Genomic DNA, 27200 nt, shown 5'->3' with positions numbered 1-27200 from the left:
ACAGATATTCACCCAATTAAATATGGACATTTAGATAGAAGGAGATTTCAGGAAATTGTGAGGATGTGGTTGAGCTTCACAGGGCTTGAACATGAGAGGTGAGTCCAATCCTATTAGTCTCTCTCTCTACTGAGAGGTTGAGCAAGGAGGGACAGTAATACCCCAAAGGTGTGCCTCCTCCTATCAGACTCCCTGCCTCACAAAGCACCCTGCATTCCTGATACTATGGATATTAGATAAAAAGAAAGGAGGGTGTTGGTCATTATACCAGGTCCCCTGCATTGCTTAATGCTGTGGTCTATTTACCTCATAATTGTTTTGCCTGAGACCCACCCTGCCTGCAGGATATTGGTTTAATCCCCACTGGTTAGAACCTTTGCAACAGTTGCTATGGAAGCTTATTACCTTCACACTCTTTCCTTTCCTCCACCCCCACTCCTAGCCATTTCCTTTTCCCACTTGCCACTTCCAGTTAAGGAGATATATAAAAAGCATTGTCTCTGATCAGTAAAGGCATTGCATTGTGTTCCTGCTCAGCCACAAGTTCTTTGTCTCTCTCTGGAGAAGCTATTCTGGCAGCTACACTCTTTTCTGATTCCGCATTCTAGCCCTTTTCAAAACCATGAAATCTAATCCTCAGACAGTAATTTGGGTCCACCTGCATTTCAGGTGTCCAGGTCAGGCAAAAATTAGTAAAGTTATGGGCACCCTGACATATACCTAAATTAGACCTACTAGCCTTTTCCAAAAAGGAAGTCCCCAAATCTTTATCTTCAATACTCTTGCCTTTAGGTTCATGATTAGACATCAATTTGTTCTTCCTTATATCTTGACTCGTTTTCAGCCACCAGGTTTCATATTTTACCATGATGCCAACTTGTCTTCTATGGGCTCAGGACCCCACCCAGAACCTTAACTGTCTGTGTCCTTAACTCTCACCACCCAAAACCTTGATCCACTAAGGAAAGAAAGAGACAGTATGGGAGTATGGATTGACCTGCCAATGCCCATAGTCAACAGAGAAACAGTTACAGAAGCCAGACCTTCCACCTTCCACACCCCACAACGATACTGGGACCATAGTCCCAGAGGCATAAAGAACAGGGAAACTATCAAGAGAGGGGATGGGATATGGAGTTCTGGTGGTAGGAATTTGGTAGTATTGTACCTCTCTTATCCTATCGTCTCATTTGTGTTTCCATTTTATAAAAAAAATAAAGAAAGAAAGAAATAATAAAGAAATTAGTATGTATCTAGAGAGATCAAGGATCATACAGCATTGAATTGCTTCTTTCCTCTTAGTGTTTACGGGTTTGAATGTGTGCTCAACACTTATGTGAAACAAATGACTAACAGTCAGTCCTTAAAGAGAGTTCCACTCAGGCCGAAGTTGAAAAACAAGGTTAGAAAAGAAAACACAAGTAGAACCTGAAATGGAATTGGCGTATTGCACCAAAGTAAAAGACTCTGGGATGGGTGGGGAGAATACAGGTCCATGAAGGATGATGAATGACATAGTGGGGGTTGTATTGTTAAATAGGAATCTGGGGAATGTTATGCATGTACAAACTATTGTATTTACTGTTGAATGTAAAATATGAATTCCCCAATAAAAAAATAAATTATATATTAAAAATAGAGTTCCACAATGGGCAATAAGCTGTCACATTGGCAGTAGAAAAGCCTTGAGGCCTCCCCATTGGCCTCCACTCTCCATGACCCAGCTGTCATCCAGGAAGCACAGACCCTTCCAGACTAGGGGTCCTCTTTACCTGGGGAGAACTTCCTGCTGAAGGAGGACATCAATTCCATCCAGGATAGCTTTCAAAGCTTCATCCGCAGGGTATTCACGCAGATCCCCCAGAGGCAGTCTAGCAAAGGGCCAGCTCTGGACAAGAGCCTTCAGGATATTCCAGCATCTTTCAAAGTAAGCTTCCTCAAAGAGACTTGGGAAGAGCTCTCCAGGCAGACTCCTCAGGGAAGAGATGGCCAAGTTCTCATCCCTTAAAAGACTCTTAATGGTCAGTTTTAAGAGACTGGATGGCTTTTTGTAGTTCATCTGGAATTTCCTCAGGCAGCAAATCTGTGGGAATAGTAAATGAAGATGACATGATTCTCAAGGCAGCATGAGATGGCCAGTCTCCATCATACTGCTCTTCAAGGAACCACCTCAGCAGCCAAGTCACACCTCTGGCAGCATAATAAGATATTGTGGCAGAGTCTCCACTGTTAGTCAAGGAAGAGCATAGTCAAAAATAGATTACAATATCTAAGCAAACAGCCAGATACGGGGCATAATTCTATTAACTTGGGGATTTTGAAATGAGTTATCTCATATCATTGATACTGGGGGATCAGACAGCTAGAACCCATGCTCTCAAGAAGCTCCTTTTCAGCAGGTGGGGACCTGCAGCTTGAAGCCTGGTCCTTGGGGTCTATAATGAGTTAGCACCTCAAAGTGTGTCACAACCACCTTATCCTTTGTATTCTAATTTCTTTTTTTTTTAAATTTATTATTTCTTAATATTTATTTATTCCCTTTTGTTGCCCTTGTTTTATTGTTGTAGTTATTACTGTTGCTGTCTGGATAGGACAGAGAGAAATGGAGAGAGGAGGGGAAGACAGAGAGGGGGAGAGAAAGACAGACACCTGCAGACCTGCTTCACCGCCTGTGAAGTGACTCCCCTGCAGGTGGGGAGCCGGGGGCTCGAACCGGGATCCTTACACCAGTCCTTGTGCTTTGCGCCACCTGCACTTAACCCAGTGTGCTACCACCGGACTCCCCCGTATTCTAATTTCTTAAATTTGTGAAGGAGGTCTCCCATACCTGCCTGCTCTGTAGGTTATCATCATTACTTAGAGCATGTGGCTGTGCTAGTCAAGCCATTGTTTCCTTGGTGGCAGTTACTGAACATACCGGCTTACACATGCAAGAAAATGGTGAAAAGATATCTTTAAGAGGTAAGCATTTGTTCACAGTGTGAGATCTTACTGGCTAATCCATCCACTACCTAGATAATTTTAAGTATGTACAGAGACGTCCCATAGAAATGTACGTTCATGGGAAGCTTGCGGACTATCAGATAAAAGGAAAAAAATGGTGACCAAGAGTATGAGGTGTTTGTGCAGGGACTGAGCCCCAGCAACAGCTCTAATGCCAAGGAAAACAAATCATGTAACTCCAAGCAGAAAACCAAAAAGATAGAAAGGGAAGCATACAGTGAAATTTGGGTTGGTTTTGGGGGTTGCACCAATTGGCCTCGTGAGAAGGAAGACCAGGAGAGACATGGATCCATTTCTGAGTTCTCAGTCCTGGTCATAGATGATAGGCCTGACTTGGGGGTGAGAGGATTTACAGACATCTCTTGATGAAATGCAAAATTGAAATCATCTGACAGCAACTGCATTGTAAATCATGTATGTGCAAATCAAAAAATGAAGGAAACAATGAAACAGGTAAATACAGGAGATGTCAAGAAACAAAATGTCTAGAATTATTTGTCACTTTAAAGACTTATAAATGAATGTACACATAGCAAACCAACACATTTTGGAGTAAAAACGAGTCTATGTAGAGGCAATACCAAACCCTGAAATCTGTTCATGTGAAAATAACTAAAAAGGGAGAAGTTCCTCCAGGAAACATCCACTAGTAGGCAGGTCATGTTCTGATCTCTGCCTCATTCACAAATACAGGCTTATTATTATTTATAAAAGAGAAACAAATAACAATATGGAAAAACCAAAGCAATCGGGCAGGGGATATAGGATAATGGTTATGCAAACAGACTCTCACACCAAGTCCCAGGTTCAATCCCATACACAACCATAAGGCAGAGATGAGCAGAGCTCTGGTGTTTCTCTCTGTGTGTCTCTTGCTCTGAATCTCTCTCAAAAAATAAAAAATGCAAAAAAAAAAAAAAAACAACCCACAAATGTAGTCCCTTATGTATTTTACCATAGTTGCTTGAACACAGATGACATATGGGGTCTTTAGCAGAGGAGGGTAACTTACCAGCAGTGATGAAGTTGGCTGAGTGCTCAGAACTCAGGTCTCTGGAGAACCCACAGGCAAACTGAAGAGCTTCAAGGCTGTGCTTCCCTGTTTTGGGACCTACACTTTTATATCCTATTCAGGCTACACCCTACTCCACCAAATGCCTGGAAGGAAGAGTTCCCTTGAGGAAATAGGATGTCTCCTTAGATCCCAAAATCCCCTCAGGCCAATCCTGATTAAGACTCTCCCCAGTTAAAATGGTTAGATATCACACCCCCATTTGGGATAGAGACTACTTGTGGTTGACTCTGGAAGTGAACATATCAGGACATGGGTAGAGTTGAAGCCATATAAGCATTTCAGTGCTAGGTGTGACACTGGGGAGAATTCAATCTGCTCCCACGGAACCCCAGGAACACAGCACCCAGGAGTATCAATGTTGGACTCTAGGATCATATCATAATGATTACAAAATAGTATTGACAATAACAGAAGAACATTAATGTTTTAACAACCCTAACTTTGATTGTAGGAATCGGATTATGTGAGACTTGGAAAGGAAGAGTGTGTGGGGACTGGAAGAAAAAGAGGGCACTGTCTACAAACGCAGACAGATAGTTGTAGAGATGACAGTTAACTCATATGTTCAACTTAAAAGAACTGCTGGGGCTTGGGTGGGATTGGGGATTCAGAATGGTGGCAATGGGAACATTATGGAATTATAACCCTACTCCCCCACTTTTTCTCCTTTTTTTTTTTTTTTTTTTTTTTTTTTTTGCGGAGCACTGCTCAGCTCTGCCTTAGAGTACAGAGGGTTGAACCTGGGACGTTGTAGCCTCAGGTATGAGAATCTCTTTAAGTAACAATTATACTATCTACTCCTGTCCAGAATTATACACCTGTTGACATGTAATTTGGTGAACCAGTATTACAGCATTCATTAAAAATAAAACCAAAAAAGAATTTAATGTTTCAGGGGTTGGTTAAAATGGAGATCCATTCATTCTACAGAACAGCAGTGGGCAGGGTGGGGCTCTGTTCTCATCCTTGCCTGGAGGTACAGGGTGGTTCTTCACAGGATGAGGAGATCAGCTCAGATATGATGGCCTCAGGCTAGAGACTCATTTGCATAAATCATTAATTCCCCCATAAAGAAATTAAAAAAAAAACAACTATGGGAAACAGAGAGAAAAATCTACCAGGGGCCAAACTAAATCTCTCAGAGGTAGGGGGAAGGGGACATTGGATGGGAGCAGGGCAGCAGACATGGTGGCCCATCATGGCTGCCTCCCCGGGGCACCTAGGTGCATGCCTTCTGCACGGTTGGGCCTCCCGCCCTCCTGCTATGAAATCTGCACAGATCCAGGACCACCTGGAGACCACAGGCTCCCTGCCAAAACTGGGCCCCCTGGCCAGGATCTCCAGCTTGGATCTGAAGGTGGACGAGCTAGAATACACAGAGATTCATCCAGAGATCGCTACCTACAATTCTTGAAGCTGAAGTTCCTCAAGAGGCCACCGCTGGACAACGCACTCCCCAAATGGCTAAGACAGTACAGATCTGAATTCGTGTTTGAAATGACATGTCTTCGTAACAAAAGTTTCTCTCCTTGTGTATTGAAGACAATGTGTATGTGTGTGTTTAAAGTTTGGTAACATTAACTTTAAGGCTATATTCTTACCAGACAAAGTTAAATGTAAAAGGTTTTCAACATAATTCTCATAAAGATAAAATTAACTTACATTTAGAGTCCTAGGTAAAAATTAGTTAACTATCAATATATTTTAACTAAGTTGGTCTAAAAAAAAAAAACCCTGCACACACCTAGGGTGTGTCTCCATCTTGAATGGGTGTAACAAAAGGTTAAAAAGACGTTGTTGATATGTAAAAGTCTCAAATTCCTTCTCTTTTTTTTTGTCTTTTTAAATTTTATTTATTTATTTATTTATTTATTTATTTATTTTTTATTTAAGAAAGGATTAATTAACAAAACCATAGGGTAGGAGGGGTACAACTCCACACAATTCCCACCGCCCAATCTCCATATCCCACCCCCTCCCCCGATAGCTTTCCCATTCTCTATCCCTCTGGGAGCATGGACCCAGGGTCATTGTGGGTTGCAGAAGGTAGAGGGTCTGGCTTCTGTAATTGCTTCCCCGCTGAACATGGGCGTTGACTGGTCGGTCCATACTCCCAGTCTGCCTCTCTCTTTCCCTAGTAGGGTGGGTCTCTGGGGAAGCTGAGCTCCAGGACATATTGTTGGGGTCTTCAATCCAGGGAAGTCTGGCCGGCATCCTGATGACACCTGGAACCTGGTGACTGAAAAGAGAGTTAACATACAAAGTCAAACAAATTGTTGAGCAACCATGGACCCAAAGCTTGGAAAAGTGGAGAGGAAGTATTAGGGAGGTACACACTGCAAACTCTAGTGTACTTCTGCTTTCTTACTTTGGTGCCATACTCCAAACTCAGTCAATTTCTGCTTTGCGTTTCTACTTATTATTTTTTTTTTACATGCATAACATTCCCCAGATTCCCATTTAACAATACAACCCCCACTATTTCATTCATCATTTTTCATGGACCTGTATTCTCCCCACCCACCCACCCACCCACCCACCCACCCCAGAGTCTTTTACTTCGGTGTAATACTCCAATTCCATTTCAGGTTCGACTTGTGATTTCTTAAATTCCTTCTCAATTAGAAATTTAGGTTGCTATGTTTATGCTAATAATTCTCATGCCTGAGGCTTTTTTCTTTCTATGGTTAATGTTTGTCTTTCCACATTTTATTGTTTGGTCATCCCACTTCCGGTTATCTTGTCCATCTCCAAAACTCTCTCCCTTTACACTGTCTGAACTGGAAGACACTTTGAAGAGGGTTAAAACGGGAACAGCAGCTGGCTATGATAACATCACCCCAGAACTCATTCTTAACCTGGGTCCCATGGCTAAGAAGTGGCTCGCTTCATTCCTGTCCCACATCTTGGAATCTGAGTCTATGCCCAAAGTTTGGCGTCCTGCGAAGATTATAGCGGTTTTGGAACCAAAGAAAGACCCAACACTGGCTGCCAGCTATAGACCAATTTCTCTCCTCTCCGTGTGTTACAAACTCCTTGAGAGGCTGCTTCTGTCACGTATTTCTCCTCTTACAGAGAAACTCCTATCACCCGCCCAAGCTGGTTTCCACCCAGGAAGATCTACCTGCGAACAAGCCCTGGCCCTCTCAACTTACTTTGAAAATGGATTCCAGAAGAATTTAAAGATGGGTGCTGTCTTTGTTGATCTCACAGCAGCCTATGACACGGTCTGGCACCGTGGTCTTCTAGTCAAGATCTCAAGATGCCTGCCTCCATGGGTGGCCAACACTATATCGTTTCTTCTCCAAAAGAGAAGATTCCGGGTGCATCTGGGTGACAAGTCTAGCAGATGGAGACTTGTCTCAAGTGGCCTCCCCCAGGGCTCTGTTCTGGCTCCTGCGCTATTTAATATTTACATCAATGACCTCCCAGAAACTTCTTCAAGGAAGTTCATCTACACCAATGACATCTGCTGTGCAACTCAGGCATCCAAGTTCAACATCCTCGAGGAAACACTCACGAAAGACATGTCTCTGATATCTGACTACTGTAAAAAATGGCGACTAATCCCTAGCACTGCAAAAACAGTATCATCTGTTTTCCATCTAAACCATGCCTCAGCCTCGCGTGAGCTTAATATGCAGCTTGGCGATACAAGAATCCGGCATGAAGCCCTGCCAGTCTATCTTGGCGTTACTCTCGATCGCACTCTGTCATTTCACAAACATCTCATAAAAACTGCAGCAAAGGTAGGCGCAAGGAATAACATCATTGCAAGACTGGCCAGCTCCTCATGGGGTGCGAGCGCTTCCACACTGCGATCATCATCTCTGGCATTATGCTATTCCACTGCAGAATACTGTGCCCCAGTATGGTTCCGTAGCCCCCATGTTCACCTCGTCATTTCCAAATTATATTCCTCCATGAGGATAATGTCTGGAACCATCCGTTCCACCCCAGTTCCATGGCTGCCAGTTCTTAGCAACATCGTACCACCAGATATTCGTCGGGATGCGGCATCATCTAAGTTCATTTCCCATGTCTACACTCGACTGGACCTGCCAATATACACGGATATCTTCACCCACCCTGTCCAACGCTTGACGTCTCGTCACCCAACCTGGTCCCCTACGCCTACACTGAACTTCTCTGTTCCAGACTCTTGGAATCAGAGTTGGCAGTCAGCTGAGGTAAAGAACAAACACCTCATCACAGACCCCTGTAAGCATCAACCTGGCTTTGACCTAGCACGTTATGAATGGGTCCTCCTCAATTGCTATCGAACAGGCCATGGCTGGTGCTCCACTATGTTCCATCTCTGGGGAGCCAGAGACGACCCGAACTGCCCCTGCGGCTACAGACAGACTATGACCCACATAGTCAATGACTGCCACCTCTCCAGATTCAAAGGAGGTCTCAAAACTTTACATCAGGCTCAACCTGATGCTGTTGACTGGCTATGGAAGAAGGGCAAATGCTAGAAGAAGAAGAATTGTTTGAACTTTAAATAGCCTTGGAATCATACTGGAAGGGACTTCCTATTGTAATAGAGTTATCAATTGTGGTAAGCTTCTAACCTGATACAAGTTTTGTTTCATAAGTAAGTGAATTGCAGCTGTCAAGTTCTCTACAGAAAAGCAGGATTCCGATGGCTGACATTCCCCATCAAGACAGACGTACAACATTTCACCCCTTGGCAATTCTTCGGTGGTCATCTGCTTTGGACTTGCACTTCTATCGGACTCACTGGTACACCTTAGACACTTTGCACAAAACTAGCAGCTTCCCTTTATGCTGCTGGGCTTCTCAAACACTGACTGTAGCCAGCTGCCTTGAGACTCTAGGCCTCACCCTCCCCCCATGCTAGAAAATGCCCGTCGAGGCAAGTAACGCCCCCCAGAGGCAAAAGAAGCCCCCAGAGGCAGGATATGTTTTTTTTTAGCTGATAAAGTTTTGCCCACAGAGGCAAAAACGCCCCCCCTCAGGCCTTCCTTTGGCAGCACTCTGGTTCTTGTTACACACTTATATGTTTCTCCATGTTTGTGCAGTTTCTTTTTTTTTGAAAATGCCTGTACGATATAGGTTTCTGTTCACCACACACCCCTGATACTGTGGTCATTTAGTTAAAAAAAAAAAAAAGAAGAAGAAGAAGAAGGGGGAACATGTTACTATTCTTCATGTTGGTTTGGTCCCTTTCCCCTTACCTCTGAGAGATTTGGTTTGGCCCCTGCTATTTTCATGCCTCTCTTTCTCCCCGCACCCTATGCTAAGGGGGTCCAGGGTCCCAGCAGCACCCGCTGAAGGAGAAACATGGGGAAGCACATGTTGTGGTGATTTGCCCGTTCATGAATAAAGATTAATCTGCAGCTTCTCGGCCCAGCCATATGTCCCCATTATAACCATTACACTATCTACCCCATTAACTGAGTATTTCTTACCCCTTTCTAGGAAACTTTTTAGTTGCTTCCTAAATCTGTGTATGACAACATTTCAATACTTGATCACAAATAAACATGCTTTGAGGAGTGGTAGTAGATTGCATAATGGATATGCAAAGAGAATCTCCTGCCTAAGGTTGTGAAGCGCAGTTTCAATCCCCTGCACCATAAACCAGAGCTGAGGGAGTTGGGCAGTAGCACATTGGGTTAAGCTCAGGTGGCACAATGCGCAACAACTGGCCTAAGGATCCAGGTTAGAGCTCCCAGCCCCCTGAACTGAAGGAGAGTCACTTCACAGGCTATGAATGCAGGTGTCTGTCTTTCTCTCCTCCTCTCTGTCTTCTACTCTCTCCATTTTTCTATGTATAATCCAACGACAATGACAGCAATATTAACTACAATGATAAAAAGAAACAACAAGGGCAACAAATGGGAATAAATAAGTAAAAAAAAATAATAACAACAGAGCTGAGCTGTGCTCTGATAAATGAAAGCAAAAGCTGTTTTTTTACATTCTAGATGGAATAGACAATTTTGAGGTTAACCAAGTCCAGTAAGTGCCAATGGTGTGTAGTTTCTTAGTTACTTAGGTTATTTATGTGATCTGGATATTCCTCTCTATTTTGGAATTAATATCCATGTAAGCTGTGTCAGGGAATCCTATGCTGGGAGGAAATTAGTGGGGAAGTCATTCTTTCCAGACACTCAGTAGGGGAAGAGCCCACATTGCAGACCTGGGCTTCATTTCCAGCCTGCAGGGGCAAGAGGCTGTGTAGAGTGAGGGAGCACAGCCTCAAGGGATGGCCAGTTGCTGAGAGAAATAAAGTGAGTGCACCAGGGGTGAGAGGCTGCTGACTAAGCCAAGCCAAAGGACTCCTGCTTGAGGGTGTCTAGGAGAGTCAGATACCAAGAGTGGACAGTGAGACCTTTGATTACGCCGTGCGGGTGACCAGGTACTATGTGAGTGTGTGTGTGTGTACTCTGCTGAACTGATGCACTTGACTTCCCCTTTTGAAAGTCAACAGTAAGAATAGCTGGCATCGTTTCATGAGCTGGAGCCTCAGGTCCTTGTATCAGTTTAGTAATAACTCTGGCTGAGCTGGTCTGGGGACTTGCTGCTCACATGCAGGTTTCTACCTCTTGGCCACTTCCTGGCTGCTGAAACAGTTTCTCTGTGTTTTGAAGTGAACACATTTCAGGTTTAACTATGCCTCCAGAAATGGTGATGTTTTGGTCTTATATACTTGTGTATGCTCTCTGGTCATCATTGTTTAAATACTATACTTGATGTTAAATCTATATATCTATATATCTAAGTCTATATTGTGAGTACTTATGTAAAGTCAATATAAATAAAAAAAACACTTAAAGTAGAGGGTGGGATAGATCGCATAATGGTTATGCATAAACTCTCTCATGCCTGAGGCTATGAAGTGCCAGCTACAATACTTGGCACCATCATAAACCAGAGCAGTACTCTGGTAAAAATTTTAAGAAAGTAATAGTACTAAAATAAAAATAAAAAAAGAGAGAGAGAATCAGGAGACATCTTGTATTGTAATTGAGTCGTTTTGGGGGCTGAGTGGAGAAGTATAAAGAGCTCTGAATCCCAATTCTAGCAGTACTTCAGCATGTATCAGCAGGACTCTGATTATGTGTTTGCTTTTCTAACCTGTCCAGCTCTTCATTTAATTCTTTTGTCTCCTTACTAGTGTTCTGCCTGCCTGATGTACCTGCTCTAGAGAGTGGGGAGTTAGCCTCCTACTCTGACAATATTGCTCTGGACACACTTCCTCAGGTGTCTCAGGGACGCTGTCGCTTGATGTGCTGCCCTTTCCCTGGGCCTAGATGTTGAGCACTGTGAGCTACTCATAGTTGACTGAGTCCCTGGACATTATGTAGCTTGTCTTTCTGTTTCATAGTTTTAATTAGTTTGAAATCCATAATCCATCTTATCAAATATGAACAAGGTGTCCCTATTCCCCCTCAACAGGGGCTCAAAAGATGGATTTCCATCCTTCCCTTTGAACCTATTCTGGTCTTTTTGGACCACATAGGTCTGCTGCAGACAGCGTGTGTGTGGTGCATGATCTTGATCCACATTCCAACTCTGAGCCTTTTCATGGGTGAGTTTAGACCAGGAATGTTTAGTGAATTTGAAATATGTCAGTCCCATTTTTTTATGCTGGACTATAAGTGTGTATTTGCTTTTAGAAGAGACTCTTTAGAAGTTCTTGTAGCTCTAGCTTGGTTGTAATTGATTCTCTCAGTTTTTCCTTTTCTGAAGATATCTTTACTCCTGCAGTGAATCTGAAAGAAATCTAAGGGAGTGTCTTAGTCAGGATTAGCCTGAGAGTATTTTTGATCCAAGGAGGTATCCTCTTTCCTCAAGGGAACTATTTCTTCCAGGTATTTGGAGGAGTAGGGTTTATCCTGAATAGGATATAAAAGTGTAGGTCCCTAAACAAGGAAGCAGAGCCTTCCAGTTCTTCAGTCTGCCCGTGGGTTCTCCAGAGAACTGAGTTCTGAGCACACAGTCAAGCAAATATGGTAAAATACACAAGAAATTAGCAGGGGTTATTTTTGTGGCAATATATATATATATATATATATATATATATATATATATTTATTTTGTTTTTGAGAGAAATGCTGAGCAAGAGACACACAGAGGGAAACACCAGAGCACTGCTCAGCTTTGCCATATGTTGGTGTATGATCTGAAACTGGGACTTTAGAACCTCAGGCATGAGAGTCTCTTTGCATAACCAGTATCCTATTTCCCCTTCCTGCTTACTTTTGCTTTTCCATACTTTTTTTCTTTATCTTTTATAAATAATAATAGTAATAATAAGTCTGTATTTGTGAATGAGGCGGAGATCAGTACATGACCTGCCTACTAGTGGGTGCTCCCTGGATGAACTTATCCCTTCCTAGAGAGAACAGAGCCCAGTATTTGATATTTTCTCTTCATAGACTCGTTTTTATTCCAAAAAATGTGATGGTTTGTGCACTTGTTTATTCATTTTTCCACCTTTTAAAATGACAATTTTAGAAATGTTGTTACTTGACATCTTCCTTTTTTATTTGGATGTACATGATTCACAATACAGGTGCTGGCAGAGGGTTGCAACTTCTTATTTCATCAAGAAAGATGTCTGTAAATCACTCTCACGCCCAAGTCAGGCCTATCATCTAGGACCAGGACTGAGAACTCAGGAGTGGATCCATGCCTCTCCCAGTCTTCCTTCCCCTGAGTCCTTTTGTTGCAATACCCAAAACCAGCCCTGATTTTACCGCATGTTCCCCTTTCTATCTTTTTAGTTATCTGCTTGGAGTAACATGATTTGTTTTTCTTGCCATCAGATCTGTTGCTGGGGCTCAGTTCCTGCACAGAAACGCACTGCTCTTTGTCACCAAGGAGTGAGAACCAGTGGGTATTAAACCAGTGCCCTACAGGCAGGGCAGGCCTCCGGTAAAACAGTGGTTATGTAAATAGTCCACAGCCTTAAGCAATGGAGCAGGGGTAGATGGTGTACTGCCCAACATAGACCTAAACTAGACTTCCTAGATTCTTCCAACTTGAAGACCCAAAATCTCACCTGTTATATTCTTAAGTTTTGGTTCCTGAATATTAAACAATTTTCTCTGCTTTGTATCATAATGCTTTTCAGCCATCAATTTTCAGATACTACCATGATGCCAATGACAATTCCTGGGCAGATGACCTCATTAATGTGTCTTGGAACTCTCCCTCCTCAGAGAACTACCTCACTGGGGGAAGAGAGAAACAGGCTGGGAGTATGGCTCAACCTGTGAATGACCATGCCCAGTGAAGAAGTATTTACAGAAGCCAGAAGTCCCACCTTCTATACCCCATAATGATCCTGGGGACATTCTCCAGGAGGGATAAAGAATACAGACATTTCCAATGGAGGGGCTGGGATATGGAACCCTAGTGGTAGGGAGCTACTCTCTTCCCTGATGCAGCATTCCTTCTCTTTCCCAGCCATAAAATCACCTCCCAGGACAATGATTTGAATTCACATGTATATCAGATTTCAGCATCAGAAAACAACAGCAACAACAACAACAACAAAAAATTAGAATAGCTAAGGGCCCATTGTAATATAACTTCTTCTTCTAGCGTTTGCCCTTCTTCCGTAGCCAGTCAACAGCGTCAGGTTGAAAGCTGTCAGGAGCTGCTTGTTGCTGGCTTTGAAAGTGACTGGGATCCATGTGGACTAAAATATGCCTATTAGGTATCTACAAAATGGAGAAACCCCCCCCCCAACATTTCATATGCACTATTCCAACCTTTAGGTCCATGATTGTTCAACAATTTCTTTGGATTTGTATGTTAACTCTCTTTTCAGCCAGCAGGTTCCAGGTTCTAGCATGATGCCGACCAAACTTCCCTGCACAGAGGACCCCACCAATGTGTCCTGGAACCCACAACTCCAGTGCCCCACCCTACTTGCAAAAGAGAGAGCCAGGCTGGGAGTTTGGATCTTCCAGTCAATGCCCATGTTCAGCAGGGCAGCTATTATAGAAGGCAGACCTTCCACATTCTGCATCCCACAATGACCTTGGGTCCATACTCCCAGAGGGCTAAAGAGTAGGAGAGCTATCAGGACAGTGGATGGGATATGGAGATCTGATGGTCAGAACTGTGTGCAGTTGTACCCCTCTTATCCTTTGGTTTTGTCAATGTCTCTCTTTTTTTTATAAATAAATGAAATAGATTTAAAAAACTAAAACAATATACAAATTTCAATGGAGGGGATAGGCTATGTAACTCTAATAGTTGGAATTGTTTGCAAGTATACCCATTCTTGTGGATCATTAGTAAATCACTAATAAAAAATTTATGAAATTTAATTTTTGGCATGTAAAAATAAGCTTTGGGTGGTCCTGAAGGTGGTGCTGTGGTTTAGGCACTAGACTCTCAAGCATGAGGTCCTGAGTTCAATGCCCATCAGCACATGTCTAGAGCGATGTTTGGTTCTTTCCCTCTCTCCTCTTATCTTTCTCATTAATAAATAAAGAAAATTTTTTTCTGTAATAAAAATTTATTCTTTCACAAAAACATATGGCATACAGACAGCAAAAACAGAGGTGACTGGGGTGGGGCGTGCTGGTCCTGGGCCTTGGGCACGGGGTTACCAGATCTGCTCCATGTAGGTGGAGATGTGGATCTCCTGGGCAGCTCAGCCATGTTCACCTAGAAGCATTCCAGCATGTCGTTGAGGATCTCAGCATAACCCGCGTTGGACACGAACATGATGGCCAGGACTTGGTGCCAAAGCAGCCGGCATGGGATACATGGTGGAGGTAGGTGTCTGAGTCCTCTGGCATATCGTAGTTGACGACGATGTTGACCTGCTCGATGTCCATGCTGCCGCCGAACAGGTTGGTGGCCACAAGGATCCGCCTCTGGAAGTCCTTGAACTGCTGATAGTGCAACAGACTCTCCTCCTGGGCCATGCCCCAGTGGATGGCGATGGCCGGGAAGTTTTTCTTCATTTTTATACAATTACTGAAACAGCAAATAAAATCAAGAAAATATCAATGGACATCAAGCACTATTTCACTTATCTGAGAGGAAAGAGAAAAGGAAAGGATGCTTAGACGTATCAACAGTTGTAATTGTGACTTGGATATAAGGGAAGAAAGGGCTGTAGGAGTGAAGAAACAATATACACATTATTGGCATACCAGAGGATGAAAGAGAAGGAGAGGAAAAAAGCATTCTCCAGGCCATAATAGCTGAAAGTTTCTCTAGTCTAGACAACACCAAAGACATAAAGATTCAAGAAGCTCAGAGGGTCCCAAACAGAATTAACCCAGACCTAAAGGCACCAGGACATATCATACTTAGAATGGAAAGGAATAAGCATAAAGAAAGGATCCTCAAGGCTGCAAGAGAAAAACAAAGAGTCACCTACAAAGGAAAACCCATAAGATTAGCAGCAGACTTCACCATACAAATATTACAGGCCAGAAGAGAATGGCAGGATATCTATCAAGTGCTCAATGAGAGTGTCTTTCAACCAAGAATACTATATCCTGCTAGACTGTCATTCATACTAGATGGAGGCATCAAAACTTTCTCAGACAAGCAACAGTTGAAGGAAGCAACCATCACCAAACCTGCCCTGAAAAAAAATCTGAAAGGTCTCCTATAAACCACCAGACCACCACAAATAGGACATGTATCAAAACACTCTAAAACTCTACAAGAATGGCGTTAAAATATCTTCAATCTTTGATGTCAATGGCCTGAATACACCTATTAAAAGACACAGAGCAGGAATATAGATCAGAAAACACAACCCAACAATATATTGTCTACAGGAAACCCACCTAACTCGACAAGACAAACAGACTTAAAGTGAAAGGATGGAAAACCATCATACAAGCCAATGGCCCACAAAAATGGGCAGGAACAGCTTATCTCATATCTGACATGATAGACTTTAAAATATATAAGATTTAAAAAGATAGGAATGAACACTACTTAATGCTCAGAGGATCAGTCAATCAAGAGGACTTAACAATTATTAACATCTATGCACCCAATGAGAAGCCATCTAAATACATCAAACTTCTACTGAAAGAGCTACAGCAATATATTATCTGTAACGCAATCATAGTAGGGGACTTCAACACCCCACTCTCTCAACTTGACAGATCATCCAGGCAGAAAATCAGTAAAGATATAAGGGAGCTAGTGAAGAGATAGATAAACTAGAACTATTGGACATTTTCAGTCATTCATCCCAAGAAACTGGAATACACATCTTACTCAAATCCACATGTGTCATTCTCAAATATAGACCATAGGTTAGGCCACAAAGACAGCATCAGCCAATTCAAGAGCATTGAAATCATCCCAAGCAACTTGTCAGACCACAGTGGAATGAAACTAACACTTAACAATCAACAAAAGATTAGCAACAGTCTCAAAATGTGGAAGATCAACAGTACACCTCTTAATAACTTCTGGGTAAAAGAGGTAATCAAGGAAGAAATCAAAATGTTTCGAGAGTTCAATGAAAATGAAGACACAAGCTATCAAAATATTTGGGACACAGCTAAAGCAGTCCTAAGAAGGAAGTTCATAGCTATACAAGCACACATTAGGAAACAAGAAAAAGCACAAATAAATAGCCTGATTGCATATCTTAGAGACCTAGAAGAAGAACAACAAAGGAATCCTAAAGCAACCAGAAGGACAGAAATCACTAAAGTTAGGGAAGAAATAAATAACATTGAGAACAGGAAAACCATACAAATGATCAATGAATGTAAATGTTGGTCCTTAGAAAGAGTAAACAAAATTGGCAAACCTTTAGCCAGACTCACAAAACAAAAAAGGGAGAAGACCTAAATAAATCGGAAAGTAAATGATAGAGGAGCTATCACAACAGACACCACAGAAATTCAACATATCTTGCGAGGCTTCTATGAACAACTAGTAGTCACCAAGCTAGAGAACCTGGAAGAAATGGACGATTTCCTAGATACCTACCAACTTCCACAACTAAGTAAAGAGGAAGTGGATAACATGAACAGGCCCATCACAGCTAATGAAATTGAAACAGTTATCAAAAATCTTCCGAAAAATAAAAGTCCTGGACCAGATGGTTTTACAAATGAATTCTACAAAACTTTCAAAGAAGAACTAATACCTCTACTTTTAAAAGTCTTTCAGAAGATTGAAGACACTGGAATACTCCCTGCCAGCTACTATGAAGCCAACATCACCCTGATACCAAAAGCAGACAGAGACACAACCAAAAAAGAAAACTACAGACCAATATCTCTGATGAACATAGATGCGAATATATTGAACAAAATTCTAGCCAACCACATACAGCAGTATATCAAAAATATTGTTTATCATGGCCAAGTGGGGTTTATCCCAGGCATGCAAGGTTGGTTTAATATACATACATCAATCAATGTGATCCACCAAAGCAACAAAAGCAAGACCAAAAACCACATGGTCATATCAATAGATGCAGAGAAAGCCTTTGAGAAAATACAGCAACCCTTTATGATCAAAACACTACAAAAATGGGAATAGATGGAAAATTCCTGAAGATAGTGGAGTCTATATATAGCAAACCTACAGCCAACATCATACTCAGTGGTGAAAAACTAGAAGCATTTCCACTCAGATCAGGTACTAGACAGGGCTGCCCACTATCACCATTACTATTCAACAAAGAGTTGGAAGTTCTTGCCATAGCAATCAGGCAGGAACAAGAAATTAAAGGGATACAGATTTGAAGAGAAGTCAAACTGCCCTTATTTGCAGATGACATGCTAGTATACATGGAAAAACCTAAGGAATCCAGCAAGAAGCTTTTGGAAATCATCAGGCAATACAGTAAGGTGTCAGGCTATAAAATTAACATTCAAGAGTCAGTGGCATTCCTCTATGAAAACACTAAGTTAGAAGAAGTTGAAATCCAGAAATCAATTCCTTTTACTATAGCAACAAAAACAATAAAATATCTAGGAGTAAACCTAGCCAAAGAAATGAAAGACATGTATAATGAAAATTATGAGTCACTACTCAAAGAAATTGAAAAAGAAACAAAGTAGTGGAGAGATATTCCATGTTCATGCATTGGAAGAATTAACATCATCAGAATGAATATATTACCCAGAGCCATCTACAAACTTAATGCTATTCCCATCAAGATCCCAAGAACATTTTTTAGGAGAATAGAAAAAAATGCTACAAATGTTTATCTGGAACCAGAAAAGACATAGAATTGCGAAAATAATCTTGAAAAAAAATAACAGAACCAGAAGCATCACACTCCCAGATCTCAAACTGTATTATAGGATCATTGTCATCAAAACTGCTTGGTACTGGAACATGAACAGACACACTGACCAGAATAGAATTGAGAGCCCAGATATGAGACCCCACACCTATGGACATCTTATCTTTGACAAAGGGGCTCATACTATTAAATGGGGAAAGCAGAGTCTCTTCAACAAATGGTGTTGGAAACAATGGGTTGAAACATGCAGAAGTATGAAACTAAATCACTGTATTTCACCAAATGCAAAATTAAATTCCAAGAGGATTAAGGACTTGGATGTTAGACCACAAACTATCAAATACTTAGAGGAAAATATTGGCAGAAATCTTTTCCGCATTAATTTTAAAGACATCTTCAATGAAACAAATCAAATTACAAAGAAGACTAAGGCAAGTATAAACCTATTGGACTACATCAAATCAAAAAGCTGCTTCACAGCAAAAGAAATCACTGCCCAAACCAAGAGACCCCTCAGAGAATGGGAGAAGATCTTTACATGCCATACATCAGATAAGAGTTTAATAACCAACATATATAAAGAGCTTGCCAGACTCAACAACAAGACAACAAATAACCCCATCCAAAACTGGGGGGAGGACATGGACAGAATATTCACCACAGAAGAGATCCAAAAGGCCGAGAAACACATGAAAAAATGCTCCAAGTTTCTGATTGTCAGAGAAATGCAAATAAAGACAACAATGAGATATCACTTCACTCCTGTGAGAATGTCATATGTCAGAAAAGGTAACAGCAGCAAATGTTGGAGAGGGTTTGCGTCAAAGGAACTCTCCTACACTGCTGGTGGGAATGTCAACTGGTCCAACCTCTTTGGAGAACTGTCTGGAGAACTCTCAGAAGGCTAGATATGGACCTACCCTATGACCCTGCAATTCCTCTCCTGGGGATATATCCTAAGGAACCCAACATATCCATCCAAAAAGATCTGTGTACACATATGTTCTTGGCAGCACAATTTGTAATAGCCAAAACCTGGAAGCAACCCATATGTCCAACAACAGATGAGTGGCTGAGCAAGTTGTAGTATGTATACACAATGGAATACTACTCAGCTGTAAAAAATGATGACTTCACCGTTTTCAGTTGATCTTGGATGGACCTTGAAAAAATCATGTTGAGTGAAGTAATTCAGAAACAGAAGGATGAATATGGTATGATCTCACTCTCAGGCAGAAGTTGAAAAACAGGATTAGAAAAGAAAACACAAGTAGAACCTGAAATGGAATTCGCGTACTCCACCGAAGTAAAAGACTCTGGCGTGTTTGGGTGGGTGTGGAGAATACAGGTCATGGAGGATGATGAATGACATAGTCGGGGTTGTATTGTTAAATGGGAATCTGGGGAATGTTATGCATGTACAAACTATTGTATTTACTGTTGAATTTAAAACATTAATTCCCCAATAAAGAAATAAATTATAAATAAATATATATATAGCTTTTGCTAAAACCAAAAAAAACAGTGCAGAAGGTGGAAGGTCTAGTTTCTGTAAGCACATCTCCAGTGGACACGAGCATTGGCAGGTAGAACCATATGTACAGCCTGTTTCTATCTCTCCCTAATGGTGAGGGCCTCTAGGGGTTGGAGTTCTAAGACAAACTGAGGAGGTAGTCTGCCCAGGGAAGTCAGGTTGACATCACGATAGTATTTGCAAATTGTTGTCTGAAAAAAACATAAAGAAATGAAGCAGAGGGGGTCAGGTGGTGGTGCACTTGGTTTAGCACAGATGCTACAGTGCCCAAGGTCACAGGTTCATGCCCCTACTTTGGTCCCCAGCTGCAGGGGGAAAAACATTGTGAGAGGTAAAGCAGGGATGCAGGTGTTGCTTTGTCTCTGTCCTTCTCTATTGCCCCCTTTCTCTTGATTTCTGGCTGTCAATCCAATAACTAATTAAACATAATAAAAAATTTTAAAAAGATACATAGCCAAACAAATTGTTTAATAATCAGGAACATAAAAGTGAGAATATAATGGATGTGGTCTGGTGTCTTCCTATGTGAGGAAGCTAGGAAATCTATTTTAGGTCTATTCCAAAGGGCCCATGACTTTGCGTTATTTTTTCCTGAGTGCCACAGCTAACACACAGGTGGGTATTGTCTTGGGAGATAGTGTCAGATTTAGAAAAAAGGCTAGAAAGCTGGATCAGGGCAGAGAGTAGCGCCCCCTTCGGTTTTCCAAACATGAAACAACACATTGGGTAGAAATTGCTGCAATTTTAGCATAGAAAACTGACCTCAGTAGAAAGCAGAGAAAGATAAATACCAGGGTGAGTACTGACAAGCTTAATTAGCAATTCCTCACACCTGGGAGAGAGCTGCCCAGGGAGAGCAAAGGACTCACAGGAGAGAGGCTGCAGTTTAATCTCCAGGGCTGCATGTACCTGTGGTGCTCAGGCTACTATCTCTCTCTGGATCTCAAAAGACAACTCTCTCATAGCTAAAATCTTCCAAAAATTCTTGCTTATTATTTTTATTTTTTGTTGTTTGAGATACTATATGACAGAGGCCTTATCAGAAATTTTTGCTCTGGTTTTGAGCATTATCCATGGCAACTAATAAAAGGCATCAACATCATCAGTTCAAACTGTGTAGTTTTCTGAACCCTCTCACTTGAAAACCAATAAATAAAATTTTCAAAGAAGAAAGATGATGTGATAGCATAAATATCTCAATTATAGGCAGTGAAAGATACCCTAGAGTAGTTTTTTTATTTCATTATTGGGTGATTAATGTTTTACATTAGACAGTAAATACAATAGTTTGTACATGCATAACTTTTTCCAGTTTTCCACATAACAACACACTCCCACTAGGTCCTATGTCATGCTTCTTGGATCTGTATTCTCCCCACCCACCCCTGAGTCTTTTATTTGGTGCAATGCACCAATTCCTAGAAGTTTCCTAGAAAGGGGTAAGAAATACTCAGTTAATGGGGTATATAGTGTAATGGTTATAATGGGGACATATGGCTGGGCCAAGAAGCTGCAGATTAATCTTTATTCATGAACGTGCAAATCACCACAACATGTGCTTCCCCATGTTTCTCCTTCAGCGGGTGCTGCTGGGACCCTGGACCTCCTTAGCATAGGGTGCGGGGAGAAAGAGAGGCATGAAAATAGCAGGGGCCAAACCAAATCTCTCAGAGGTAAGGGGAAAGGGACCAAACCAACATGAAGAATAGTAACATGTTCCCGCTTCTTCTTCTTCTTTTTTTTTTTTTTTTAACTAAATGACCACAGTATCAGGGGTGTGTGGTGAACAGAAACCTATATCGTACAGGCATTTTCAAAAAAAAGAAACTGCACAAACATGGAGAAACATATAAGTGTGTAACAAGAACCAGAGTGCTGCCAAAGGAAGGCCTGAGGGGGGGCGTTTTTGCCTCTGTGGGCAAAACTTTATCAGCTAAAAAAAAACATATCCTGCCTCTGGGGGCTTCTTTTGCCTCTGGGGGGCGTTACTTGCCTCGACGGGCATTTTCTAGCATGGGGGGAGGGTGAGGCCTAGAGTCTCAAGGCAGCTGGCTACAGTCAGTGTTTGAGAAGCCCAGCAGCATAAAGGGAAGCTGCTAGTTTTGTGCAAAGTGTCTAAGGTGTACCAGTGAGTCCGATAGAAGTGCAAGTCCAAAGCAGATGACCACCGAAGAATTGCCAAGGGGTGAAATGTTGTACGTCTGTCTTGATGGGGAATGTCAGCCATCGGAATCCTGCTTTTCTGTAGAGAACTTGACAGCTGCAATTCACTTACTTATGAAACAAAACTTGTATCAGGTTAGAAGCTTACCACAATTGATAACTCTATTACAATAGGAAGTCCCTTCCAGTATGATTCCAAGGCTATTTAAAGTTCAAACAATTCTTCTTCTTCTAGCATTTGCCCTTCTTCCATAGCCAGTCAACAGCATCAGGTTGAGCCTGATGTAAAGTTTTGAGACCTCCTTTGAATCTGGAGAGGTGGCAGTCATTGACTATGTGGGTCATAGTCTGTCTGTAGCCGCAGGGGCAGTTCGGGTCGTCTCTGGCTCCCCAGAGATGGAACATAGTGGAGCACCAGCCATGGCCTGTTCGATAGCAATTGAGGAGGACCCATTCATAACGTGCTAGGTCAAAGCCAGGTTGATGCTTACAGGGGTCTGTGATGAGGTGTTTGTTCTTTACCTCAGCTGACTGCCAACTCTGATTCCAAGAGTCTGGAACAGAGAAGTTCAGTGTAGGCGTAGGGGACCAGGTTGGGTGACGAGACGTCAAGCGTTGGACAGGGTGGGCGAAGATATCCGTGTATATTGGCAGGTCCAGTCGAGTGTAGACATGGGAAATGAACTTAGATGATGCCGCATCCCGATGAATATCTGGTGGTACGATGTTGCTAAGAACTGGCAGCCATGGAACTGGGGTGGAACGGATGGTTCCAGACATTATCCTCATGGAGGAATATAATTTGGAAATGACGAGGTGAACATGGGGGCTACGGAACCATACTGGGGCACAGTATTCTGCAGTGGAATAGCATAATGCCAGAGATGATGATCGCAGTGTGGAAGCGCTCGCACCCCATGAGGTGCTGGCCAGTCTTGCAATGATGTTATTCCTTGCGCCTACTTTTGCTGCAGTTTTTATGAGATGTTTGTGAAATGACAGAGTGCGATCGAGAGTAACGCCAAGATAGACTGGCAGGGCTTCATGCCGGATTCTTGTATCGCCAAGCTGCATATTAAGCTCACACAAGGCTGAGGCATGGTTTAGATGGAAAACAGATGATACTGTTTTTGCAGTGCTAGGGATTAGTCGCCATTTTTTACAGTAGTCAGATATCAGAGACATGTCTTTCGTGAGTGTTTCCTCGAGGATGTTGAACTTGGATGCCTGAGTTGCACAGCAGATGTCATTGGTGTAGATGAACTTCCTTGAAGAAGTTTCTGGGAGGTCATTGATGTAAATATTAAATAGCGCAGGAGCCAGAACAGAGCCCTGGGGGAGGCCACTTGAGACAAGTCTCCATCTGCTAGACTTGTCACCCAGATGCACCCGGAATCTTCTCTTTTGGAGAAGAAACGATATAGTGTTGGCCACCCATGGAGGCAGGCATCTTGAGATCTTGACTAGAAGACCACGGTGCCAGACCGTGTCATAGGCTGCTGTGAGATCAACAAAGACAGCACCCGTCTTTAAATTCTTCTGGAATCCATTTTCAAAGTAAGTTGAGAGGGCCAGGGCTTGTTCGCAGGTAGATCTTCCTGGGTGGAAACCAGCTTGGGCGGGTGATAGGAGTTTCTCTGTAAGAGGAGAAATACGTGACAGAAGCAGCCTCTCAAGGAGTTTGTAACACACGGAGAGGAGAGAAATTGGTCTATAGCTGGCAGCCAGTGTTGGGTCTTTCTTTGGTTCCAAAACCGCTATAATCTTCGCAGGACGCCAAACTTTGGGCATAGACTCAGATTCCAAGATGTGGGACAGGAATGAAGCGAGCCACTTCTTAGCCATGAGACCCAGGTTAAGAATGAGTTCTGGGGTGATGTTATCATAGCCAGCTGCTGTTCCCGTTTTAACCCTCTTCAAAGTGTCCTCCAGTTCAGACAGTGTAAAGGGAGAGAGTTTTGGAGATGGACAAGATAACCGGAAGTGGGATGACCAAACAATAAAATGTGGAAAGACAAACATTAACCATAGAAAGAAAAAAGCCTCAGGCATGAGAATTATTAGCATAAACAGCAATCTAAATTTCTAATTGAGAAGGAATTTAAGAAATCACAAGTCGAACCTGAAATGGAATTGGAGTATTACACCGAAGTAAAAGACTCTGGGGTGGGTGGGTGGGTGGGGAGAATACAGGTCCATGAAAAATGATGAATGAAATAGTGGGGGTTGTATTGTTAAATGGGAATCTGGGGAATGTTATGCATGTAAAAAAAAATAATAAGTAGAAACGCAAAGCAGAAATTGACTGAGTTTGGAGTATGGCACCAAAGTAAGAAAGCAGAAGTACACTAGAGTTTGCAGTGTGTACCTCCCTAATACTTCCTCTCCACTTTTCCAAGCTTTGGGTCCATGGTTGCTCAACAATTTGTTTGGCTTTGTATGTTAACTCTCTTTTCAGTCACCAGGTTCCAGGTGTCATCAGGATGCCGGCCAGACTTCCCTGGATTGAAGACCCCAACAATATGTCCTGGAGCTCAGCTTCCCCAGAGACCCACCCTACTAGGGAAAGAGAGAGGCAGACTGGGAGTATGGACCGACCAGTCAACGCCCATGTTCAGCGGGGAAGCAATTACAGAAGCCAGACCCTCTACCTTCTGCAACCCACAATGACCCTGGGTCCATGCTCCCAGAGGGATAGAGAATGGGAAAGCTATCGGGGGAGGGGGTGGGATATGGAGATTGGGCGGTGGGAATTGTGTGGAGTTGTACCCCTCCTACCCTATGGTTTTGTTAATTAATCCTTTCTTAAATAAAAAATAAATAAATAAATAAATAAATAAATAAATAAAATTTAAAAAGACAAAAAAAAGAGAAGGAATTTGAGACTTTTACATATCAACAACGTCTTTTTAACCTTTTGTTACACCCATTCAAGATGGAGACACACCCTAGGTGTGTGCAGGGTTTTTTTTTTTTAGACCAACTTAGTTAAAATATATTGATAGTTAACTAATTTTTACCTAGGACTCTAAATGTAAGTTAATTTTATCTTTATGAGAATTATGTTGAAAACCTTTTACATTTAACTTTGTCTGGTAAGAATATAGCCTTAAAGTTAATGTTACCAAACTTTAAACACACACATACACATTGTCTTCAATACACAAGGAGAGAAACTTTTGTTACGAAGACATGTCATTTCAAACACGAATTCAGATCTGTACTGTCTTAGCCATTTGGGGAGTGCGTTGTCCAGCGGTGGCCTCTTGAGGAACTTCAGCTTCAAGAATTGTAGGTAGCGATCTCTGGATGAATCTCTGTGTATTCTAGCTCGTCCACCTTCAGATCCAAGCTGGAGATCCTGGCCAGGGGGCCCAGTTTTGGCAGGGAGCCTGTGGTCTCCAGGTGGTCCTGGATCTGTGCAGATTTCATAGCAGGAGGGCGGGAGGCCCAACCGTGCAGAAGGCATGCACCTAGGTGCCCCGGGGAGGCAGCCATGATGGGCCACCATGTCTGCTGCCCTGCTCCCATCCAATGTCCCCTTCCCCCTACCTCTGAGAGATTTAGTTTGGCCCCTGGTAGATTTTTCTCTCTGTTTCCCATAGTTGTTTTTTTTTTAATTTCTTTATGGGGGAATTAATGATTTATGCAAATGAGTCTCTAGCCTGAGGCCATCATATCTGAGCTGATCTCCTCATCCTGTGAAGAACCACCCTGTACCTCCAGGCAAGGATGAGAACAGAGCCCCACCCTGCCCACTGCTGTTCTGTAGAATGAATGGATCTCCATTTTAACCAACCCCTGAAACATTAAATTCTTTTTTGGTTTTATTTTTAATGAATGCTGTAATACTGGTTCACCAAATTACATGTCAACAGGTGTATAATTCTGGACAGGAGTAGATAGTATAATTGTTACTTAAAGAGATTCTCATACCTGAGGCTACAACGTCCCAGGTTCAACCCTCTGTACTCTAAGGCAGAGCTGAGCAGTGCTCCGCAAAAAAAAAAAAAAAAAAAAAAAAAAAAAGGAGAAAAAGTGGGGGAGTAGGGTTATAATTCCATAATGTTCCCATTGCCACCATTCTGAATCCCCAATCCCACCCAAGCCCCAGCAGTTCTTTTAAGTTGAACATATGAGTTAACTGTCATCTCTACAACTATCTGTCTGCGTTTGTAGACAGTGCCCTCTTTTTCTTCCAGTCCCCACACACTCTTCCTTTCCAAGTCTCACATAATCCGATTCCTACAATCAAAGTTAGGGTTGTTAAAACATTAATGTTCTTCTGTTATTGTCAATACTATTTTGTAATCATTATGATATGATCCTAGAGTCCAACATTGATACTCCTGGGTGCTGTGTTCCTGGGGTTCCGTGGGAGCAGATTGAATTCTCCCCAGTGTCACACCTAGCACTGAAATGCTTATATGGCTTCAACTCTACCCATGTCCTGATATGTTCACTTCCAGAGTCAACCACAAGTAGTCTCTATCCCAAATGGGGGTGTGATATCTAACCATTTTAACTGGGGAGAGTCTTAATCAGGATTGGCCTGAGGGGATTTTGGGATCTAAGGAGACATCCTATTTCCTCAAGGGAACTCTTCCTTCCAGGCATTTGGTGGAGTAGGGTGTAGCCTGAATAGGATATAAAAGTGTAGGTCCCAAAACAGGGAAGCACAGCCTTGAAGCTCTTCAGTTTGCCTGTGGGTTCTCCAGAGACCTGAGTTCTGAGCACTCAGCCAACTTCATCACTGCTGGTAAGTTACCCTCCTCTGCTAAAGACCCCATATGTCATCTGTGTTCAAGCAACTATGGTAAAATACATAAGGGACTACATTTGTGGGTTGTTTTTTTTTTTTTTTGCATTTTTTATTTTTTGAGAGAGATTCAGAGCAAGAGACACACAGAGAGAAACACCAGAGCTCTGCTCATCTCTGCCTTATGGTTGTGTATGGGATTGAACCTGGGACTTGGTGTGAGAGTCTGTTTGCATAACCATTATCCTATATCCCCTGCCCGATTGCTTTGGTTTTTCCATATTGTTATTTGTTTCTCTTTTATAAATAATAATAAGCCTGTATTTGTGAATGAGGCAGAGATCAGAACATGACCTGCCTACTAGTGGATGTTTCCTGGAGGAACTTCTCCCTTTTTAGTTATTTTCACATGAACAGATTTCAG

The 27200-nt window shown here is 42.2% G+C and overlaps 1 protein-coding gene and 1 pseudogene across 1 annotated transcript in view; both read right to left on the bottom strand.

Moving 5' to 3' along the window:
- LOC132541475 (PRAME family member 12-like) overlaps nucleotides 1-27200 on the bottom strand; it is a 160479-nt gene that overhangs the window by 5531 nt on the left and 127748 nt on the right. The window lies entirely within an intron of this gene.
- LOC132541268 (ATP-dependent RNA helicase DDX39A-like) lies at nucleotides 14679-15042 on the bottom strand (annotated as a pseudogene).

The sequence above is a fragment of the Erinaceus europaeus genome, chromosome 11 (genome assembly GCF_950295315.1).
Source record: "Erinaceus europaeus chromosome 11, mEriEur2.1, whole genome shotgun sequence".
Lineage (NCBI taxonomy): Eukaryota > Metazoa > Chordata > Mammalia > Eulipotyphla > Erinaceidae > Erinaceus > Erinaceus europaeus.
This window is presented reverse-complemented; position numbering and strand designations above follow the sequence as displayed.